The sequence below is a fragment of the Sapajus apella genome, unplaced genomic scaffold, assembly GCF_009761245.1.
Source record: "Sapajus apella isolate SASKATOON/1434 unplaced genomic scaffold, GSC_monkey_1.0 scaffold20, whole genome shotgun sequence".
NCBI classification, from domain to species: domain Eukaryota; kingdom Metazoa; phylum Chordata; class Mammalia; order Primates; family Cebidae; genus Sapajus; species Sapajus apella.
Window position 1 is genome coordinate 10,783,847 of NW_022436960.1, and position 23,584 is coordinate 10,807,430.

General features: G+C 49.2%; 1 protein-coding gene and 1 pseudogene across 2 annotated transcripts in view; both read right to left on the minus strand.

Moving 5' to 3' along the window:
* The window catches only part of RIN3 (Ras and Rab interactor 3), a 173,767-nt gene that overhangs the window by 144,824 nt on the left and 5,359 nt on the right, over positions 1 to 23,584 (minus strand). The gene's annotated exons all lie outside the window — the stretch shown is intronic.
* Positions 14,977 to 15,942, minus strand: LOC116558054 (annotated as a pseudogene).

Genomic DNA, 23,584 nt, shown 5'->3' on the forward strand with positions numbered 1-23,584 from the left:
GATAACAAGGGTTTATGAGATGGGTGGTAACCTGGCAATGCTGTAAAACCATCAGAAGAATGGCTATGATAGAAAGGAAATGGCATTGTCTGGTTCTGTTATTTACTATGTGACTTTGGGCAATTCACTTTCCTTCTCCAGGATCGGCAGCCTCTTCAATACAAATAGTAGGTTGAACCAGATCTGGGATGTCAAGTAGGTTGAACTCCCAACGTGAACCCCAGCTGACTGACAACAGCTGCCTAGACTGTTATGCCGAGGGCTCGGCTGAGAGAATGCAGGGATCTACTGGTGATGAGTGCCATGGGCTCTGCCTGGGAGAGCAGCAGCAGCTGTGCTATGTATTTCCTGAGCATGGATCAGACCAAGGACTAAGCTTCCTTCTAACATCATGAATTCCACAACTCTGTAACTCAACCCACCCTTGGCTAGCTGCCACCTGAAGGCTTCTCTTCCAAGCCAGGCTGGCCCTGCCGCAGTGGACAGCCTAGGAGAAGGCAGGCGGCCAGGCCGGCTTCTCCATGGCTTCAGGTCTGCCAGATCCTTCTTCCTAGATGTGTGTGAAGCTGAGCCACAGCTGCTTCCTCATTCCACCTCTGGCCCAGGCTTTGGTGCACACAGAAACAAAAACACAGTTCCAGGCTGACCATGGAGGTCCCGTGGGGATGGAAGAGAAGGAGCAGTTTCAGAACCAGGATCTCTCACACATGCACAAAGCACAAACATTCAACACATGCCTTCAACCTACTTCCAGGGGCTAAATCACCATACAGGGCTCTGGTGGGTTTCCATAGATGCTTGTGGCTCCAAGAACAGTGTCTGGAAAATCTTGTGAGAAAGTTCCCTGGGTTTCTCCTCCCTCAGGAAACCAAAAGACCTTCCATTAGGAGTGGGGGAATAGACTGCAGCCTAAGGCCCGTCGGTGGGTCAGTCCCAGGAACAGGGGACGGGTTCTGTGGGCCCCTGCCCACAGCCTCTAACAGGGAAAGTCAGTTTAGGCAGGTCTTCAGGACCTCGGAAGTGCTGAGAGCAGGCCAGACTGCCTCAGCTCACACGTCACAGCCCACATCAAGGGGTCCGACAGGTCAAAGGCCTTTAAGCTTTCCACATCTGTGTGCGCTGCAGGCTTTCTGTCACTCAGTGTGTGTCCAGCACTCTCCAGCTACCAGCCTTGCCTTCCTGACTCCAGCCAGGTACCCTGCTGTCCCCACTGGGCTCCACCTGCCTACACTGACCCCGTCATGTGGAGCCCTGGTGGAGCCAGCGGAGGCAGCCAGCTTCAGCGCTGAGGCCCTTCTGATGGTGGCTCCCACCACGCCAGGCCCACCCCTGGGCCCCTTCTCAGCCACTGTGGTTGATGGCTCATGGCTTTGCTCTGCTGAGCCTCTACTCCCAGCTGCTCTGTCTTCTCGGGCTCTGCTCTTGCGAACCCTGGACACCTGCAACCTCCTAGGAACCTGGACTTCCAGTTCCTCCACCCTCCCTCCCTCTGGAATCTTCTCTGGCTCAAAGGTCCTAGCCACTTTCCCTATCTGGGTCATCCAGATAAGGAAAGGCCTAAGCTGACTCAGCCCGCCTGTCCTGCTGACCCCACCACCTGTTCTGGGCAGGTGTGTCCACTCCCACCAGGTCCCAGATGATGGTACCAATTCTGTCCCCGGTGCTGCATGCAACTCAACCTTCAGTCATCAACTAGAGCTACGCGGTCTACTGGTTTAAGCATGGACTTGAGATCCAGGCAGCCTGGGTTAGAATCCCAGCTCGGGGGCCTTCACAAGTGACTCAGCCTCTCTTTGCCTCAATTTGCTTATATTTAAAATGGGAAATATAAGCATTAATACCTTATGGGTTTGCTATAAAGAGTTCAGGAGAGTGCCTGGAGTACAGCAAACATTTAGCGATGTTAGCATCAACCATTCATTCTCCCAATAAGTTATTTATTCAGCACCTACTATCGGCTCAGACTGTATTCTGGGCATAAGGTAATAACAATTAAAATAATAGTCATATGAAAGTGCAGCTGACATTCCCCCTGCCCCAAGATCCCCAGAAACTTCACTGAACATGGAGATAGTTACTGGAGAAGACAGGATTTAGGGCCAATGACCTGGCTGGGACTGAAGCTGGAGGCAGCAAAGACATAAGAACCAGGTCACCAAGGGCAACGGGCAGGCCCTGAGCACACCTGTCACGTATATTAGGACAAGCTGAGGCCATCTCTGCAAGGACAGACCCGAGAGTGATCAGGTGGCATCCCCAGAGATGGCCTGGGAGGCCGGGAGACAGGGTGTACACCCTTTTGTACCCTTGGAATTTGAACCGTGTGACTATATTGCCTACTCAAAAAATAACACAACTTGAAACTTTGAAAAATAAAGTTTCCTTTAAGAGTATTCATATGTGGTACTGAGCTGGGCTGTGTACAGGCATATTTAGAGAACTCTGTGCTCTTTTTCTGGCTAAGACTGCACAGTGCGGGCCATTTCACTTCTAGATCTCAAAGAGATACTTTTAAAATGCAAATGAAGCTTAATGGACAAAGATGTTCACTGTCACATGACTTGCAGTTGTGGAAAACCGGAAACAGTCAAATGATACTGCCTGTAACGTGCTGGTCTCCCCCCAAACTCAAGCTTTTGTTCCAGTGTCTGGCCTATCTACCACTGTGTGCCCAAGCCCAACACAGAATAAGGGCTCAAGAAAGAGTGTTCAACAGTGGAGTGGCTAAGGAAACTGGCAACATCCAACCATTTTTGACCTAGAAAGAAAGCGATTTGAGATGGTCAACCTCATACAAACACTGGAATAATATATAGCCATCAAAAATAGTCCCTAAGGCACTCGCTTATAGGTGGTGGAAGCATAAATTAGTACAGTCTTCATTGAGGGCGGTTCAGTAACTTCTATCACAATTGCAAACACATAGGCCCCTTGACCCAGCAATTGTGGGAACTCATATGTATGGTTGCACACATGCAAAAGGACGCATAGACAAAAGTACTCACTGGATTCAGGGGAGCGTTGCCTGTCATGGAGAAAAGACTGGAAACAATCTAAATGTCCATCAATAAGGGACCAGGGAAATGAATGGAATACTCCACAACTGTAAGAAGAATCACAAGAATACTTTCTGTGTACTGACGTGGAAAGATTCCTAGGGTGGGTGTGTGGTTGAAGGACAAAGCAATGTAGGAAGTAACTGGAGATATTAGTACCATATGAAACAACCCAACCCCTAAGTGGTTAAGGAAATATTACCCACGTACATACATATAGAACAGTATGTATACTGTGCTCCCTTGTTGGAAAAAAAATAATTATTTGTATTTGCATAAAGAAACTCTGGAAGATGATACAGGACACTAGCAGTCAGGAAGGGGTATAAACAGGGACATGAAGGGACCAAGGCGGGAAGATGTCTTCCCTGTATATCTTTTTCTTTATATATTTTTGTTTTAAATCCTATGAGCATATTACCTACGCAGAAATAAATTACGTTTCCAGAGTTTACTATTTACTGTGTGCCATGCATTGCTGTGGCTGGTTTGCATGTATTAACCAAGTTAATTCTTTAAAAGAATGCTATAAGGTTACTCTGGTTGTCATTCCCATTTTAGAGAGGACAAAACCAAGACATAGAGAAGTTAACTCACTAAGGCTACAGAATTGGCCAGTGGCAGAGTGGGGATATGAACCCTGGCAGTTTCTTGAGTCAATAGTCTATGTTTCTAATCACTGCCAAATTTCTACTGATGCCTGCTTATGATATAAACTTTAAACATCATAGACACACAATAGGAGAAGGAGGGATGGAAGGACAGATTTTGTCCATGGAGTGGAAGACAATATTGTCAAGGCATCAATTCTATACAAACGGGTGTACAGAATCAGTGCGATCGCAATGGGAATCCCAAAGGTGTTCTATAAAAAAGCAGAGAGAGGCTGGGCGTGCTGGCTCACACCTGTAATCCTGGCAATACGGGAGGCAGAGGCAGGCAGATCACCTGAGGTTAGGAGTTCAAGACCAGCCTGGCCAACATGGCAAAACCCTGTGTCTACTGAAAATACAAAAATTAGCTGGGCATGGTGGCGTGTGCCTGTAATCCCAGCTACTCGGTAGGCTGAGGCAAATGAATCACTTGAACCTGGGAGATGGAGGTTGCGGTGAGCTGAGATAATGCCACTGCATGCCAACCTGGATGATAAGAGTATGACTCCATCTCTAAAAAAAAAAAAAAGAGAGAAAAGGCAGGGAGAGATGAAAGGGTCTGAGAAGATCCAGGCCACACTTGAAGAGGGGGTAGGAGTTGTTCTGCAGGGTATCAAGACTTATGATAAAGCTGAAGTTATTAAAATGGCATATTAGTGCAGGGACAGACACACAGATCAGTGTAACAGAAAAGTCCAGAAATAGAGCTGCACATACACAGTCACATGATTTCTGCACGGCTGAAATAGTGGCACACTGAGGGTGTTGAACAACTGGGTATCCACCTGAGGGAACAATGAAGCCTGATCCCTTCTCCACAACTGAAAAATCAGTTCCAGTCTGACCAACATGGTGAAACCCCATCTCTACTAAAAATACACAAAAAAATTAGATAGATGTGGTGGGGCACATTTGTAATCCCAGCTACTCAGGAGGCTGAAGGCAGGAGAATTGCTCAAACCCAGGAGGCAGAGGTTGCTGTGAGCCGAGATTGCGCCGCTGCACTCCATCCTGGGTGACAGAGCAAGACTCCATCTCAAAAAACAAACAAACAAATCAGTTCCAGGTAGACTGTGTCCTAACCTAAAGGTGGAAGGTAAAACAAAAAAGCTTGTAGAAGAAAGTAAAGAATGTCTTCATAATCTGATGGTAGAGAGACTTCTGAAATAGCATGCACGTGCCTGCATACACACACACACCTGCCAATCTTAAAAGAAAGGACCGATGAAACTGAATTCAGTAAAACAAAGACTTCCTGTTCATCAAGACATCATAAGGAGAACGAAAGCTCACCCAGGAGGCAGAGGCTGCAGTGAGCCAAGATCATGCCACTGCACTCCAGCCTGGGCAACAGAGCAAGACCCTGTCTAAAAACAAAAAAAGAAAAAGAAAAAAGAAAAAGGAAACAAGAATGAAAGCACAAGCCCTAAGTGAGAGAAGAGATTTTTACACACACAACCAACAAAGGGCTCATAACCACACTGCCCACACCAACAGGGAAAAGATAACAAACAGGGAAATGAGCAAGAGGCTTGACCCAGCGCTTCTTATGGTGGATCTCCACATGGCCGCGAGCATATGAAAAGATTCTCAACAGCAAGAGGATCAGGATTTCATAAACAGAACAGCAAGGGCCCATCTCCATGGGTGTCACAACGGAGGCTGACACTTCCAAGGCCTGGGGAGGATGCGAAGACCCGGAGCTCTCCTGTTCTGTAGGTGAGAGTGGAAACTGGCACAACTGTGGCTGTTAATCCTGAGATATAGTGATTTCTTTCTCCTTCTTTGCACTTTCTGGACACTCCAAATTTTTACAGTAAATGTGTATTATAATGACAATCAGAAAATAACAGGTGAAGACTTTAGCGGAAACAATAAAAATGGGAGAATAGACACTGGGGCATGAGCCGCCCCAGATAATGTGCTTGTTAGAGCCTCTCTTTCACATACAAGATGGTGGAAGGTGTAGGGATTTGAGAAGAGCCGTGCTGCCTGGCTGCCCCTCGGCTGCTCTGGACAAACCCAGGGGAAGAACCTCTCTGTCCTGAAACAAACCCATTGCAACCTCTCCTCACTTGTCCATTTACTTTTTCTTCGCCTTTTCTCTCTTTTTTTTTTTTTTTGAGATGGAGTCTCACTCTGTTGCCCAGGCTGGAGTGTAGTGGCATAATCTCAGCTCACTGCAACCTCCGTCTCCCAGTTCAAATGATTCTCCTGCCTCAGCCTCCCGAGCAGCTGGGATTACAGGCACCTACCACCGTACCCAGCTAATTTTTGTATTTTTAGTAGAGATGGGGTTTCACCATAATGGCCAAGCTGTTTTCAAACTCCTGACCTCAAGTAATCTGCCCACCTCAACCTCCCAAAGTGCTAGGATTACAGGTGTGAGCCACCACACCAAGCCTCATTTACTCGGCCACTCTATGAGCCTAAGTTTCCTTATCTGTAACCAAAAAAAAAAAAAAAAAAAGATGACATATCACTCAAAGGATATAATTTTTTTAATGGGGAACATTATTCTCTTACCCATAGACACTGGCCAGCCTTAGAGCAGAGGGCAGGCAGAGCACCCAGCTGCTAGGCAGGTCAGATACAATCGTTACGTGGGGAGATTTTATAAACTCAAGAAGTCTATCTCTATGGATAGCCACACATACGTAAACATATGTAAAACAAGCCCAAAGGAACCAAACTGATTCTAAACATGATATTTTGGCTGGTAGGGTTTCCTAGTTTCTGGTCCAGCCAGTGCTGTCCAACAGAATTTTGTCATTGCCGGAAATTTTCTTTACCTGGACCATCCAGTGTGGACACCACAAGCCACATGTGCTTATTAAGCACTTGAAATGAGGCTATTGCCACATTAAAAAAAAAAACCATTTGTTTATTTCCATAGGTTTTTTGGGGAACAGGCAGTATTTGGTTACCTAAGTTCTTTCGTGGTGATTTCTGAGATTCTGGTGCACGTATCACCTGAGCAGTATACACTGTAACCAATTAGTAGTCTTTTTCTCTTACCCCCTCTCACCCTTTCCCCCAAGTCCTCAAAGTCCAGTGTATTATTCTTATGCCTTTGTATCCTCATAGCTTAGCTCCCACTTAGGAGTGAAAACATATGATGTTACTTCACTTAGAATCACAGTCTCCAATCCCATCCAGGTTGCTGTGAATGCTATTAATTCACTCCTTTTTAGAGCTGAGTAGCATTCCATCATACATATAGACCACAATTTCTTTATCCACTCATTGACTGATGGACATTTGGGCTGATTCCATGCTTTTGCAATTGTGAATTGTGCTGCTATAAACTTTGTGCATGTGCAAGTATCTTTTTCATATGACTTCTTTCCGTCTGGGTACATACCCAGTAGTGGGATCGCTGGATCAAATGGTAGATCTACTTTTAGTTCTTTAAGGAATCTGTACACTGTTTTCCATAATAGTTGTGCTACTGCCATATTTTAATGAATTTAACCTGTAAAATAGCTACCTGTGGCTAGTGGCTATCACACTGGACAATGCAGATTTAGACTTTTCTAAAGTTTACGTCTTTTCAGTGTATATGTGAATTCATGTATTATTTGTGGAATTTGTTTTCAAACAGAAGGAAAAAGGAAATAAAGAGGAGAACTAGATGCATGTCAAGTATTATTACTTTTAGCCACCACCCTGTTTGGAAAGTTCTTCAGGAACGCAAATCAGTCCTGTGCTATCTGTTGCAGTGTTTACCAGCCCCTCCTCCTGGGAGCTGCCACGGGAGGCTGCTACATTTCAAGGCCACTTCCTGGGCCTGGTCTTTGCCTAAGATGAGCCTCCTGGGTCTCGCCCCTCCAAAGCTCCCTGGCCTTCAAGAGCCTCCCAGCTCCCATGCCCACCTTCCTTCTGCTGCCTTCTCCTGCCCAGGAATGGACCAGGCAGGGAAAATGAGCAAGAGGGCTGGAGGCTCAGACAGCTCTGGGGAGACCGCCCCTCCTCTGGGAGCACCTGCAACACGTGGCAGCCCACACATCCCACCGTGGCCCTGGGACCCCTGCCTCTGACCTGCCTGCTGCTTACTCAGTGGTTCCTCAACATCTGGAGTTGAGTGGAGGACACGAGGAGGAGACTGCAGCCTCCCCCACCCCTGCTGAGGCTGAGGAGGAAGAGGGAGTGGGGAAGAGTTACACCATGGTAGACACAACCTCCCCCAGAAGGGAGGACAAGGAGCCTGGGTGCCCTGCCTGCCTTCTGCTCTGAGGCTGGCCAGTGTATAAAATGAGACAACCCGATAGGATTAGTTGTGAGGACCAGAAGAACTAAGGCATCTGGCACTTAACAGTGGGGTCAATTAATAGTGGCTGTGGACAGTACTCATCCTGGGCAGCTCTGGGAGGTGCAGAAACCCCTGTATGCTGGAAAGGCAGCTGGGGTCTATTCTAGCCTGTTGCTGTTCGTTTGCTGTGTGACCTTAAGCAAGTCTCCCTCCCTCAATGAGTCTAGGTTCTCTTAGTATTAAGATAAAAGAAGGGAGTCACGCCTTAATCCCAGCACTTTGGGAGGCCAAGGCGGGTGGATCACTTGAGGGCAAGAGTTCAAGAATAGCCTGGCCAACATGATGAAACCCTATCTCTACTAAAAATCAGCCAGGCATGGTTGCATGCGCCTATAGTCCCAGCTACTCAGGAGGCTGAGGCAGGAGAATCGCTTGAATCTGGGAGGCGGAGATTGCAGTGAGCCGAGATCGCGCCACTGTACTCCAGCCTGGGTGACAGAGTAAGACTCAGTTTCAAAAAAAAAAAAAAGAAATACAGAAGGGAGACTTGCCTCCACTTACGTCAAGGGCTTACTAGGGGGAGGGGTTTAAAATAGCTAGGGGGGCAGGAAATGTGCTTTGGCAGAGTGAACTACCATTTCTACACTGGAGGGAGGTCAGAACACACTGCTGGTTCTCCACAGCTGCCCTCCCAGGGGCACTGTCAGTGTCGTGAGGGTGCGGGCCAAGGAGAGCGGCCCTGACTCGCCCCTTGCAGGAAACTACATCAGCATCACATTCCTTCCACCCCCTGGTGACACTGAGTCACCCTGCAACCCACCTAATAGTTGCTGTGACCACATTTCCTCTGCTGGGGAATAAACGTGTCATGTGCCTACCCAGGCCGACTGCAGTCCTGACACTTCTTGACAGGGGCCGTCTGCCAGGCCCAGGTGCCCTTGCAAAGCCAAATGGACTTGGCACCCCTGGCTGGAAATTCCACCATCAGGGGTTTGTTCCCCGTTAACATATATGTCCACCTGCCCCCATCAGATTTTAAAGCATGCAAAGTGCCTTGTGTGAAGGCATGAAGTCACTGTGGGTGAGTTTTCAAGAGTGGGAGGTTAGAGGAAGCTGAGGACACTGGCTGTCATAGGCTGAGTGTTCGTGTCTCCTGAGAGGGGAGGATTTCACCATAAACATTTTGGGGGGACACACACATTCCATCTATGACAGGGTTTGGTGTTTGGCGACTGGGCCTTGCCACACACAGAATCTGCTGCTGCCTTCATCTTGGACTTCCCAGCCTCCAGAACCACAAGAAATAAGTTCCCACTGTTTGTACCCCACCCAATTCCCACTGTTTGTAGCCCAAGCTGATGAAGACACTGTTGAATTAACTTTGGGGACAGTAGGGAGGCAATGAGGAGGTAAGATGCTACAAGGAGGAGTCCCAAGGCACGACAGGCACACCCATCCCACCCAGGTTACAATGACCCCAAAGGCTCCGAGGCATACCCATCCCACCGAGGTTACAATGAACCCCCAAGATTCCAAGGCACACCCATCCCACCCAGGTTACAATGACCCTGAAGACCCCAAGGCACACCCATCCCACCCAGGTTACAATGACCCCAAAGACTCCGAGGCACACCCATCCCCCCAAGTTACAATGAACCCCAAAGATCCCAAGGCACACCCATCCCACCCAGGTTACAATAACCCCAAAGACCCCCGAGGCACACCCATCCCACCCAGGTTACAATGACCCCAAAGACCCCGAGGCACACCCATCCCACCCAGGTTACAATAACCCCAAAGACCCCCGAGGCACACCCATCCCACCCAGGTTACAATGACCCCAAAGACCCCGAGGCACACCCATCCCACCCAGGTTACAATGACCCCAAACACTCCAAGGCACACCCATCCCACCCAGGTTACAATGACCCCCAAAGACTCCAAGGCACACCCATCCCACCCAGGTTACAATGACCCCCAAAGACTCCAAGGACAGCAACTATGGGGTGGGACTTTGCCAGCAGATGACAAGAGAGAGACTGGTGGGTGAGGCCGGGTGCACCTTTCTGCACCTCCCAGGTTCTTCACCTGGGTTGTCTGCATAGGACCAACTTGGGTAGAGGACGGGGAGGTCATCCCCTCAGTGGGGCTTGGAAGGCTGTGGTGGTTCCAGCAGTATCCCTTCCAGGCACACTTGGATGTAGAAAAGGCAATAAGGGACCGAGAACCTTGGATAAAGCACAGAGCTACAGGGAGTTCAGGGGCTAGGGCAGAGATTACGGACTCAAAGAAACCTGGATTCAGGTGGCTGAATCAACTGGCAAGTGGCCACAACTCTGCTATTGCTAAGAGCTTTGATCAAGTCACTTGCTGTGCCTCAGTTTCCTCACCTGTAAGTTGGGCATTGTAGTTCCAGCCTCGGGGGGCTATGACCATTAACTGATAAAAATCTCGACCCTGAGTAAATGCTCAAGACATAATTGCTGTGATTATTAGTGTCAAATCTGTGAAACTCAAAAATCCCTGCTTTTTTTTGCCTTGATTGATACTACTCCCTGCAAGAGTCTTTCTGTTAGAATCACAGGAAATAAAATATTAGCATTGACCACTACCTTCCTTGGAAACTGTCTTTTCCAACCCTTGAATGTCACTGGAGATGAAAAGGGACCACGGCTCCCAGACTGGAGGGACAGTGCATATACCAAGGACTTGTGCGTTTTCAAGAAAGGCTGTAGCTAAAACGGCACTTCCTAACCCAGAGGCATGAGCGGCTGATGGTAGAAGTGTGCACAGTGCAGGGGAGAGATTGGGGCAGATTTATCCACATGAGGTAGATACAGTTGATTTTCATTACTCACGGTGGTTTTGCTCTATAAAGTCACCATGAACACTGAGTTAGCAAATACTGAATCATTGCTCCTAGGGGAAATAGAAGGCTAGGTTCTTGCAAGCCTCTGGTCACAACATTTTCATCAGCCAATCAATACATAACCTTGTTTTATGTGTGTCTCTGTTGAGGGGCACCTTATTGAATACAGGTATTGATTGACTTACCACCTATGCAACTTACGACCATTTGACCTTATGACCACAATCGCTAGCCACGACTGATCTGTGTCTGGCAGTGCAAACGTTGCCCAGCTGGGCATACGACAGTGCGGACCAGCTTCCAGCAGCACTACCATCTCTGCGTGCACCATTTCAACTGTACATATAGCCTACTCAACTTACGACCAAATAGTGTTACAACCGGTCCGCGGTCCCGACCGTGGTCATAAGTCGAGCACTAGCTGTATATAATCTTGATTCATTGACACTGAACTCACAGCAACAGGACTAACTCACGCCTGAGTAAAGCTTATTGAACACATGTATTTTCTCTGTAAGACACATCACAGCCTTCTTACACTTAGGAACACAAGACAGCTGTTGAACACTATGCTTTGGGGCCTAAAAAGTGAAACCACTTAAAAAAGCATGAAAACATTACACAAAGTAGACCTCAACAAGGACACTTGTTTGCAGCACGGGAGCTGAAAGAAAACAGAGCATCTCCCTGTTCAACCTCAGCTGGGAATGTGCCCATTGGACAACTTGAATATTTCATTGCTCTGCGCCTATGTCCTCAAAGGGCTTCAAAAGGATTGATCTGGGGGCTCATGAATGCATTTTAGCAAGTAGGCTGATTTGCATATACAGAATCTGTGAACAATGAGAATTGACTGTAAGCATCCCTTTGTTAGGCTGGTATCAATCATAACCAACCTGGACATGAACCCTACCTGGGGTAGGGGGGGTCTCTATCAGTTGGCCTGGATTCTGGGGGCTGCTGTGGGATTTGAAGCAGGACCCACGACACCTCTCCCCTTGGAGCCCAGGCCAGGTGCCAGCTCACCATGGGCCATGCAGCTCAGAGGTTGACAGGCCACCACCTTCATCAGCTTCCATCAGTGACAGAGGACAAACTTGGGAGAAAAAGGGGCTATGTGTGGCAGTGCCATGGGGAGCCTCTGCCAGCCCCTAAACCGGAGTGTGTCCCATGAACCAGTCACCGAGGCCTCTCTCCGTCATGTCTTCATGCCTTCTGCAAAGTGCCTACTGTGTGCGGGCTGCTGTGCCACACACTGCTCACATGCCACCTGGCACAGTACGACCCTGCACCTCCACACTGTGTGAATGGACCAAGCAATCATCCCAGAGGTCCCACGGTCAGCCAGGCAGACCTGGGTCAGGTGACCTGCCCCTGGTTTCCAGAGGAGGATGCCGTCCACACCCCCACGGAGCCACAACAGGCACTACTGCCAACTGTGAGTGGAGTGGACAAGCGGGTGTGGAATCAGGGCCCTTGAGAAGACCATGGAAACAGTACCTACTACGTTCCTGACTCTGTTCCAGGTCCTTATATACAACCACTCATGTAACAATACACAGCAACTCTGAATTAGGAGCTGTCATTTTACAGATAAGGAAACTGAGGCAGGGAGTAGAACGTGAATCCCAGCGGTTTGCTCCAGGGCTCACAGCCCTGACCACCACACCGTACTGTTCTACTGCTTGACCTCCACATGTCCAGACAGCTACACTCAGCCCTGGGAGGGAGGCGGTGGGAGGGAAGAAAGGCGGCCTCCTCGTTCCCACAATGCACACCCATCTCTCGCCAGGCTCCATCCACTCAGCCTCCAGTGAGCCCTCCTGTCCCCGAGCCACCTCTCCCCTCCCTGACGCCAAGGCCCTAGTCCAGGCACCAGCCCTGCCCTGGACCCCCACTCTCCCCTTCCCCGCCCCCCCGAGCTGCCCCCACATCCTTCCTCACAGAGCAGCCCGCATGCAAGCCTGCCCACGTGGCCCCACGACGAAAGAATCTCTATGCAAACATGTGTTAGTGCCTGTATTTGTCATCGCCCCAAACTGGAAACAACCCACACAGGCGTCAGCAGGGAAGGGATAAACACACTGGTAGATCCACATGACGAAATATTCTCAGCGACAAAGAGGAGCGGGCTCCCAAGTCACACGGCAACACAAGCAGACCACACACGCAGGCGGCTGAGAAAAGGCCAGGCACAAGGTGACACGCTGTGACTCCATTCAGAGGACGTTCTCGAGACGGCAGAACTCAGGGACGGAGCAGAAACAAATGACTGCTAGGGTCTGGGACACAAGAGGCGCTGACTACAAAAGGGCACGAGGGCTTTTGGAGGGTGATGGAATTTTCTGTCTTGATTGCAGTGGCAGCTGCACGACTGTTTGTCCAAATGTGCAGAAATGTACACTAAAGAGAGTGAATTTCACTCCATGTAAATTATAGTGTTACAAGTTCCATCATATCCCCCTAAAAGACATAGTCCTATAGCACCTCAGAAAGTGACTTTATTTGGAAATAGGTTTGTTGCAGATGTAGTGTTAAGACGAGGTTCTACTGGAGTAAGCTGGGCCCTAAATCCAAAATGACTGATGTCCTTATAAGAAGGGAAGAGAGGGCTGGGCGCGGTGGCTCATTCCTATAATCCCAGCACTTTGGGAGGCCAAAGAGGGTGGATCACCTGAGGTCAGGAGTTCAAGACCAGCCTGATCAACAAGGTGAAACCCTGTCTCAACTAAAAATACAAAAATTAACTGGGTATGGTGGCGGGCACCTGTAGTCCCAACTACTCGGGGGACTGAGGCAGGAGGATCACTTGAACCCAGGAGGAGGAGGAGGTTGCAGTGAGCTGAGATCACGCCACTGCACTCTAGCCTGGGTGACTGAGTGAGACTCCATCTCAAAAAAAAAAAAAAAAAAAGAAGAAAAGAAAGGGAGAAACACAGACAGACACAGAGAGAACACAGCCAGGTGACAAAGGAGGCCGAGAATGGAGAGGTACGGCCACGAACCAAGGGACCCCACGGATTGCCTGGGCCACCGGAAGCTTGCCTTCTCGAAGGCCTTTGGAGGGAGAATGGCCATTCCTTGACTTCAGACTTCTGGCCTCCAAGGCTATGAGATAATCAGTTTCTATTGTTTTAAGCCACCCAGTTTGTGACACTTTGTTACAGTAGCCCCAGCACACTGAGACATGGCTCAGTGTTTATTTATTGATCTATTTATTTATTTTTTTGAGACAGGGTCTCATCCTGTTGCCCAGGCTAGAGTGCAGTGGTGCCATCTTGGCTCACTGCAACCTCTGCCTCCCAGGCCCAAGTGATCCTCCTGCCTCAGCCTCCCAAGTAGCTGGTAGTACACGCTTGCACCACCACGCCTGGCTAATTTTTTTTTATTAAAATACTGAGTTTTATTTCACACGTATATTTTTGTCTCCCCACCATTTCCATGTCTGACCACCACTACTATGTCCTGTCATAACATTCCACACATACTTAAAACCAAGCAAAGGGTGGAGTTCCATCTTTAAACACTACAGGCACTTTGGACAACCCATTCTTGGCAATGCAACCTGGACAACATTTATCAAACGTGGTAGGGAAAGTTCTCACTCTGCATCATAGAAAGGACAGCCAGATACCAACTGTTATAGAAATACCCAAATGCCCATCGACGATAGACTGGATAGGGAAAATGTGGCACATATACACCATGGAATATTATGCAGCCATCAAAAACGAAGAGTTTGGGTCCTTTGTAGGGACATGGATGAACCTGGAAACCATCATTCTCAGCAAACTGACAGAAGAGCAGAAGATCAAACACCACATGTTCTCACTCATAGGCGGGTGTTGAACAATGAGAACACATGGACACAGGGAGGGGAGCACTACACACTGGGGTCAGTTGGGGGGAAATAGGGGAGGGACGGTGGGGGGTGGGAAGCTGGGGAGAGATAGCAAGGGGAGAGATGCCAGAAGTAGGTGATGGGGAGGAAGGCAGCAAATCACACTGCCACGTGTGTTCCTATGCAACAATTTTGCATGTTCTTCACATGTACCCCAAAACCTAAAAAGCAATAAAATAAATAAATGGGAAAAAAAAAAGAAATGAAATAAGACAGAACATTTAAAAATTGTTTAAACTATTTTCTTAAAGAGACTTCCTCCACTGCTAGAAATCTTGAACAGCCTCCTGGTCAGTCATCCGGAAGCAATTCTTCACGTAACTGATGAACTTGGCTTCCACTCTGGGAAGAGAACCACCTTTTTCTATACTTGCTTGCAATTTTGCTTTCATGTCTTCTACAGAACTAGTCCTTTTGGTGTTTCAGGAGATTTTTCCTGTTTTTTGAAGGATTGTTGTCCTTTTGATCTTGGTGCTGATGTTGGTTTAGAGTCTTTTCCATTCTGATTTGACTTTTGTGCAGTTTTAGCTGGAGTATCGCGTATAAATTTCTTCACTGGTGCTTTTTTTCTTCAGTTTCCTCATCACCAAAATCATCAGCAGCATGATCTTCATCATCAGCAGAAGCAGCAAGTTTTACTTTTTTCTGTGGAACCCTGCTACCACCTCCAGGGGCAGACCGCTTTCCAGACATACTTAAGAGTTTCACATCCTCCTCCTCTTCATCTTCTGACTCTGCATCTTCCTCCACAGCTACTAAGTGCTGTGATATGCACTGGCCCTGAACCACGCTTCAATCATAAGACCACTAGTGGTGTTATTTCAAAGCCCCCAAGAGAAACTGCTGGCTGTACAGACATTTTCAAAGTTGCCAGTGTTACTTTACTTTAATTGGACTGCCTTCGTAATTCATTGCCTCTGCTTCAACAATGTGCAATTCATCCTTTGCACCAGCTCCTAAACTGATGGTTCTTAAAGATAACTGGTGCTCGTTTTCATCGTTGTCCACCTTAAACTGATCATCTTGTCAGCCTTTAGTTCACAACCAAAAAGATAGTTCTGGGGCCTCAGGGGGCTCAAGTCCATGTCCATCGAATCTCCTACTGCGTGGCAGCACACACTTAGGTGGGAGAGAAGGCGGACGGAGATAAACAACCACTGCTCAAAAGAACAGCCACACAGGACAGAATCACACCAGGGCCTAGCTAATTTTTAAAAAAATTTTTGTAGAGACAGGGTTTCACCATGTTGCCCAGACTGTCTCAAACTACTGAGTTGAAGTGATCCACCTGCCTCGGCCTCCCAAAGTGCTGGGATTACAGGTGTGAGCCACCGAGCCTGGCCAATAGCTCTGTTTTTTAAATGGGGGCAAAATTCCTGCCCATAGTCTCCATTGCCCTCAGGATATGGCCCAAGAGCCTCTGCTGTCTGGTTCCCTCTCCTGTCCGTCCGGTAGACTGTCCATAACAGGCACGTGGAGCCTGCAACAGCCCCTCCACCCCCACCACGAGTTTACCTGAGAACTCCCAGACATGGCTTTGTGTGGCTCTCACACCCCAAGAAAAGGTCCCCTAGACGCCACCCCAGTCTGAGCAGGATGTCCCTCAGCCAGCCGGAGAGCCCCCCGCTCTCCACGGGACCGTCCTGCACCCTGTGGCCACAGCACTGCATATCACTCCTGCATCTTCACAAGACTGGAGGTCCCTGGGACAAAGACAGGTGATCACATCCTGGCTGGCGCAGTGCCGTGCAGACCAGAGTGGGGCTCCGGGGCATGGCGCTGCCTGAGAGGCTATGGCTGAAGGGAATCTGGGGTCCTTGGCAACTCCCCCACACTGTGGCTGGCCCCGCCCCATTCCTGTGGCTGAATCCTCTCCCTTGGCTGCCCACCCTGTTTCTCAGATGTTCACAGCTCACAGGCCCCTCCACCCCCGGCAGGCCTCCCAGTGGGCCCCGTTCCCTCTCCCAGAGGCCCTCTGTCCTGGGCAATTCCTCTTCACCTGTCTCTTTGGTATGAACCCCCCATAGAGTCATTCAGCAAACACTTACAAAGCCCTGCGCTAGATCCTCCTTCCTTCCCCTTCGACTCTCCGTCACACCAGTGTTCGTGGTGGAGCATTCTGTGCTCTGCACAGTGCTGACCCGGTAATGCCACACCCACACCCTGCCAGGAGGAGTCACTGTCCCTGCTGCTAGGAGCTTACAGTCTAGTGGGGCCACACACAGAATGAGCTGCCACAGGCATCAGGAGCAAGTGCCCAGTGTGCTACCGGCTCTTCTATGGCTGGGTCCTTAGTAGCCTGTAGGTGGCCTCTGCATAAATTAGAAAAGGGTGCTCCAGCTGGGCACGGTAGCTCACGCCTGTGATCCCAGCACTTTGGGAGGCCGAGGCGGGCTGTAGAGCTAGGGCTGGGGCGGCCTTGCCTGGTGGAAACAAGACCCTCACTGTCCTTCAGGCCACCTCAATAGGATCTGGCACAGCTTCTCCAGACAGCCCACCCAGCTAAATCCCAGGCCATTCCTGGGGCCTCTCATGTCCCGGGAGTGCTCTTTGGCTGTTGCTGAGCAGCTCCGGGCAGCCTCTTACAGGCTTAGAACAGGCCTGTACTGTCCCTGGAAAAGGGAGTTCAAGTCCCAGCCATTTCAGGACAAACCTTTCCCGAGGCTGAACAAAGAGGTGAAGTGACCACTGAAGACTCCCAGTGGCAGCACAAACCCAGCTTGACACTCAGCAAGTGCCAAGGTATGGCCAATGAGACCCAGAGACCATCTCAACAAAGAGATGGTGAATGAATGAATGACACCATCTCAAGGATGCAGCATTGTTGAGACTGGGCCCCAGGGCTTTTGGTTTCATTTTTTAGATACAGACAGGATCTCACTCTGTCACCTAGGCCGAACTGTCACCTTGAACTCCAGGGCTTGAGTGATCCCCCTGCCTCAGCCTCCCAAGTAGCTGTGACTACAAGTGCACACCACCATGCTCAGCTCATTTAAAAAAAATTTTGTAGAGATGAGGTCTTGCTGTGTTACCCAGTCTGGTCTTGAACTCCTGGCCTCAAGAAATCCTCCCATCTCAGCCTCCCAAAGCACTGGGATTACAGGCATGAGCCACCACACCTGGTCTCCAGGCCTTTCTTGTGCTGGTGTGGTGGGGACACCAACTCTCAGGAGGAGCTGGACAACACTGGCACGGGGTGGGGGGGCGTTAACCTAGCAGAGTTCTCAACCTAAAGCACAGAACTGAGGCTGAGGGAAGACACGTGGCTGCCTTCATCACCAAATCTAGCCCTGTCAAAGCACAAGGATTTGGAGTCAGAAACACAAACCAGAATAAACAGTCTGAAGCTTCTGGTGAAATCTAAAACTCATAAACACTCAGTATGAAAAAAAAAAATGTTTGCAATCTAGTCCTCGCAACAAGAGTCTTAGTGAGTGCACAGCTGCCTCTCCTCTCTCCCCGTCTCCCTCTTTCTTGCCTCCACTAGGAAATGGGATTGCAGGTAGCTCTGCAAAGCAGCTGAGTATTTTGGACATATTATCTGGTGCTACATGACAGAGACAGAAAGCTCTTTGTGTTCATTAGAACTAAGCTTGTAAGTGACAGAAAATCTAAAATAAGAAATTAAAACAAGATAGTATTGCTGGGAGCGGTGGCCCATACCTGTAATCCCAGCACTTTGGGAGGCAGAGGTGGGCAGATCACCTGAGGTCAGGAGTTTAAGATCAGCCCGGTCAACATGGTGAAACCCCATCTCTACTAAAAATACAAAAATTAACTGGGCGCGGAGGCAGGCACCTGTAATCCTAGCTACTCAGGAGGCTGGGGCAGGAGAATTGCTTGAACCCAGGAGGCAGAGATTGCAGTGAGCCAAGATCATGCCATTGCACTCCAGCCTGGGCGAAGAGAGCAAAACTGCATCTCAAAATAAATTAAATAAATAAATAAACAAGATAGTATTTATTCTCACAAAAAACTGGTAAGTAGGCCGGGTGTGGTGGCTCACGCCTGTAATCCCAGCACTTTGGGAGGCCGAGGCGGGTGGATCACAAGGTCAACAGATCAAGACCATCCAGGTCAACATGGTGAAACCCCGTCTCTACTAAAAATACAAAAAATTAGCTGGGCATGGGGGTGCGTGCCTGTAATTCCAGTTACTCAGGAGGCGGAGGCAGGAGAATTGCCTGAACCCAGGAGGCAGAGGTTGCGGTGAGCCGAGATCGCGCCATTGCACTCCAGCCTGGGTAACAAGGGCGAAACTCCGTCTCAAAAAAAAAAAACAAAAAAAAAACTGGTAAGTAGTCTGGAGCTGGGATGATAGTCTAACATGTTTGGGACCCTTACTATAATATATTGTTTTTCTACCCTGCATAGCTTCTATGCTTAGGTTCGCCTCAGAGTCCAAGATAGCTATTTCCACTCCAGCCATCACATCTGCATTTCAGGCAACAGGAGACGGGAAGGATGAGAAGGACGTATGCCTTCACTTTAAGGGCTCCTCCAAGCAAGTTATACTCCCCACTTATATCTCACTCTCCTGAACTTGGTCATGTGGCCACAACTAGCTACAAGAAAACTGGGAAATGTTCAGCTAAAACTTACACTCAGCACACATTCAGGGGTCAATAAGCAGCTCTGCTTTACTCCCAGACTCAAAGGCAACAGGAGGGTGACAGATATCAAGGAAATGGTCCCTAAACCCTAAACCCACAGAAGTTTTCAGGAGCTTCATTTAAAACGAGGGGACTTGGAAAGAAGTTAAGATAGGCACATGAAATAACCCTGACCATTAAGATGATCATAATATGATGAGACCATCGAAGGCGGCACGTAGGCAACGTAGGTCCACAACACAGCACATAGGAACGTGTGCCAGGGGTGACACTCAACGAAAAAAGAACGTAAATTAGCATGTACTTGGATCAAGTGCAGATTCAGAGAAAAAAATGTTTGATGCTTTAAATGTCCCTATTTTTGGTGTGTCTGTGTATGAACTTTTAAAGTCTATTTTTTTGGAAAATCAATAGTACATGCATGCACGCACACACACACACCACATACAAACACGTAAGAGCCCCCCCACCCATCTCACAACCCAAAAAGACAAGAACATCATTATCTCAGGTAACCCTGGCAACAACGGCGGGCAGTAGAGGCCAACTCTGCCTAACAGAGGAGGAGGAAGAATGTGCTCTGGCAGGTTCACTTTCAGCGTCTTGCCTGGGTTACCCCGCTACTAAGTGGAAGAACAGAACTGTGGTCCTCACCACCATAGTAAAAGTCATACTTGTCCACCTGTAGCCAAGGGGGCCCCAACCCCCTTTCCAGGCCCACCACACATGGAGTCTTCTCCCTGTCCCCACATCAGATTCTTAGGGCTCACACACACCACTTGTCCTTTCCCACTCAGTACGCTTCTCCCATCTGCAATACACTTCTCTGCATGTGCTTGATTTCAGTGGTTAAAATCGGACATATCCTTCAAGATCCAATTCAAATGCCACCTCTGTCAGGGAGTCCTCCCTACTTACCCTCCAGCCCCTTACTCACCCTCCACAGTCAAACTGTAACAGAACGTCAGCAGCTTTTTATGTAGTGCCCTGTGCTTTAAATACGCACATATTTCTCTTATTTTCTGTGTTAGTTCATTTTGTGTCACTGTAAAGGAATACCTGAGGCTGGGTAATTCATAAAGAAAAGAGGTTTATTTTGGCTCATGGTTCTGCAGGCTGTATGAGAAGCGTGGTGCCAGCATCTATTCCTGGTGAGGCCGCAGGAAGCCTCCAATTGTGGTAGAAGGGGAAGGGGGAGCAGGTGTGTCACATGGTGAGAGGGGCAGTAAGAGCGAGAGACTGGGGAGGTGTCAGGCTCTTTTAAACAATCAGATCTCATGTGAACTGAGAACTCACTCATAACTGTGAGGATGGCACCAAGTCATTCATGATGGATCTGGCCCCATGACCCTAACACCTCCCACCAGGCTTTACCTCCAACACTGGGGGTCACATTTCAACATGAAATTTGGAGGAGATAAACATCCAAATCACATCATTTTCCTATGATAAACTGGAAACTCCTAGGTGTTCAAGTGCTTGGTAAATGGATAGATTGATGGATGAAGGATGAAAGGGTGGGTGAATGAATGGATAGGTAAATGGATGGATAGAAGGGTGGGTGGGTGGACAGGTCAATAGATGGATAAGTAGATGAATGGATGGATGAAGGGTGGGTTGGTGGGTAGGTAGATGGATGGATGGATGGATGGAAGGGTGGGTGGATAGGTGGATAAGAAGATGGATGAATGGATGGATGAAGGGTGAGTGGGTGAGTGGATGGATGGATGAAGGGCGGGTGGATAGGTAGATGGGTGAGTGGATGGCTAGGTGGATAGGTCAATGTGTGGATAAGTGGATGGATAGATGGATAAATGAAGGGTGGGTTGGTGGGTAGGTGGGTAGATGAATGGAAGGGTGGGTGGTTGGATAGGTCAATAGGTGGATAGTTGGATGGATGTATGGGTGGATGAAAGGTGGGTTGGTGGGTGAGTGAATGGATGGAATGGTGGGTGGGGAGGTTAATGGGTGGGTAAGTGGATGGATGGATGAAGGATGGATTGGTGGGTGGGTGGATGGATGGGTGGGTGGATGGAAGAAAGGGTGGGTGGAAGGGTGGGTGAGTGGACGGAAGTGTAGGTGGGTGGAGAGGTGGATGGGTGGGTAAGTGGATGGACAGATGGATGGATGGTGAATAGAATAGATAAGTGAATGTTTGGATGATGATTAGGAGGATGGGTGAAGATAAATGACGAAGACATCCCTTGTGAGAAGAATCCCTGAATATATTTTAGATGGATGATGTGTCAAAAATGTCAAGAACAGAGAAAAGCAAGGATAATAAATGCTGTCATCAGTGCCATCGGTAGAGAGATAAGCCCTTGCTTTGAACTGCAACATCCCTAGGGAAATTTACATTATCAATCTCTGACATTGACTGAGATTAAAAAGGCTGGGAACACAGAGGTTAGGGAAAAAGGTCCCTGGTGACTTCTTTCTTGACAGCTTGTTCCCTTAGCCAGAGATCATCAGATTGTGAATTTCAGATGCAAAGCCCTTTATTTCTTTCGTCCGTGGAGGTGGGTGAAGAAGCACACTTCACTTATTGACCCACAGAGCAATTTAGTTCTGGAAAACCTTGGAGGAGGTGCAGGCTTCTCTGCTACCGTTGGGGTGCCCTCTGTCCACCCCCTCTCCAGCTCTCGCATCAGTCCCTGACACCCCATGTTGAATGTCAGTTGGGAGGTAGGGTGGTGTTTGGCATCTCTTAACTAGGGAATAAAAAGTTCTCGGCTTTGATAAAGATCCCAGAGTCAGTGGAAAATGGGGCCACCTCCACAGGAGAGTATCCTCTAAAAGAACCCCCCTAGGGTGACCCCTCAAGGATGGGCTCAAAGGCCCCACTCCCATCTCCCTCTACCGGAATCATCTTTTCCCCATGGCTCCAGGCCAGTGTGTCGAGCCAGGCTCTGCGGCTCTCTCTGTCCCAGAGGGCGGGTGCAGGTGCCATTACCCTACAGGACGTGGCCTGAATGTGTGCCGCCACTTCACACACAGATAACAGGCCTGACCACAACCACGGCCAAGGCCGTCTCTGCTAAAAAGGGAACCGACATTTCACTGCAGGCCCGTTCATTCCATCAAACGTGTACTGGTTGAGGTAGGGGCATCCCCTGGGTATTACTGAGGTCAAGTTGGGACGGGGGGTTCTGCGGCCATATTCAAAGCTTCTGACCATCGGCGCTGTTTCTGCTTTGAAGGCAGCCCCTTCAACCCCTACCCCCATGGAGAGGAGATGTGCCAAGGTTGCAAAGACGCCGTGCTGGCAGGAGAGTGAGAGGGGAGGACATGGTGGCTTCCAGACCCTTCTATAAAGGCTGACGCCACACAGAAAGGCCCTCCCATTGCCCTGTGGATGCCAGGCTGAGGGCAGGCCTCCTCTGTACCCCTCACCCCTCTCCTCTCCATCAAGGCCAAGTTGGCAGGAGGGAGGGGCTGGCTTCATGGACCACACTGTGTTGGGGAGGGAGGCGCACAGCATCACTGCTGCCCCCACCTGCACAGGGACATGCTGGCCATCTCTAGGCAGCCCTGGGCAGGGACCCGAGGCCTGGCAGAGAGCTCTCTCCCTCAGCCTGGGCACCTGTCTCATCCTCCCTTGGTAGGGCTGCCCCTCAGACCCCAACCCTGACAGGGGCAGGCTTCACAGATGACTTGTCAACACCAGACCCCCAACCCCCAGCTGCCTGCAATCTCCTCAGCACCTCCACAGCTCCCACAGCCGATGCCAGGCAGGCTCCACCCCAAGAGCACATCCTCCCTCCGGAGGCGACTCCCACCACGCCAGGGCTCCTCACTTGAGAAACCGGCCCAGCTCACCGTCCACTTAGCAAGAAGCCATGGGCCCTGCCGCAAACCAAATGTACTTTTTGCACGGCTAGTTTTTTTTCGAAATAAAACCACAGCAATAACAAAAAGAAAAATAACCATTTCCTTCCAGGTGCTTGGTCAGGATAATGACCCAGAAGTCTCCTTGGTGAGTCTTTGTTTCTTGTGAAAGTGCCGGCATGTTCTAGACTGTTCCATGGGCTGCTTCAGCTCCAGTGGGCACTTGGATCCCCGGAACGCTGATATTACCCTAGGACGCCAGCTTCCGCTGCCTACTAGCTGGTAACTCGGGGAGCCGCTGACTGTCAGAGAGAGCAGGGATCACGAGAACACGGAGCTCTTATCTCAGATGGGAAAATGAGGCCCAGCGAGAAGGGAGTGGCTTCCAAGAAAAAATCCTAAAATACTAGAG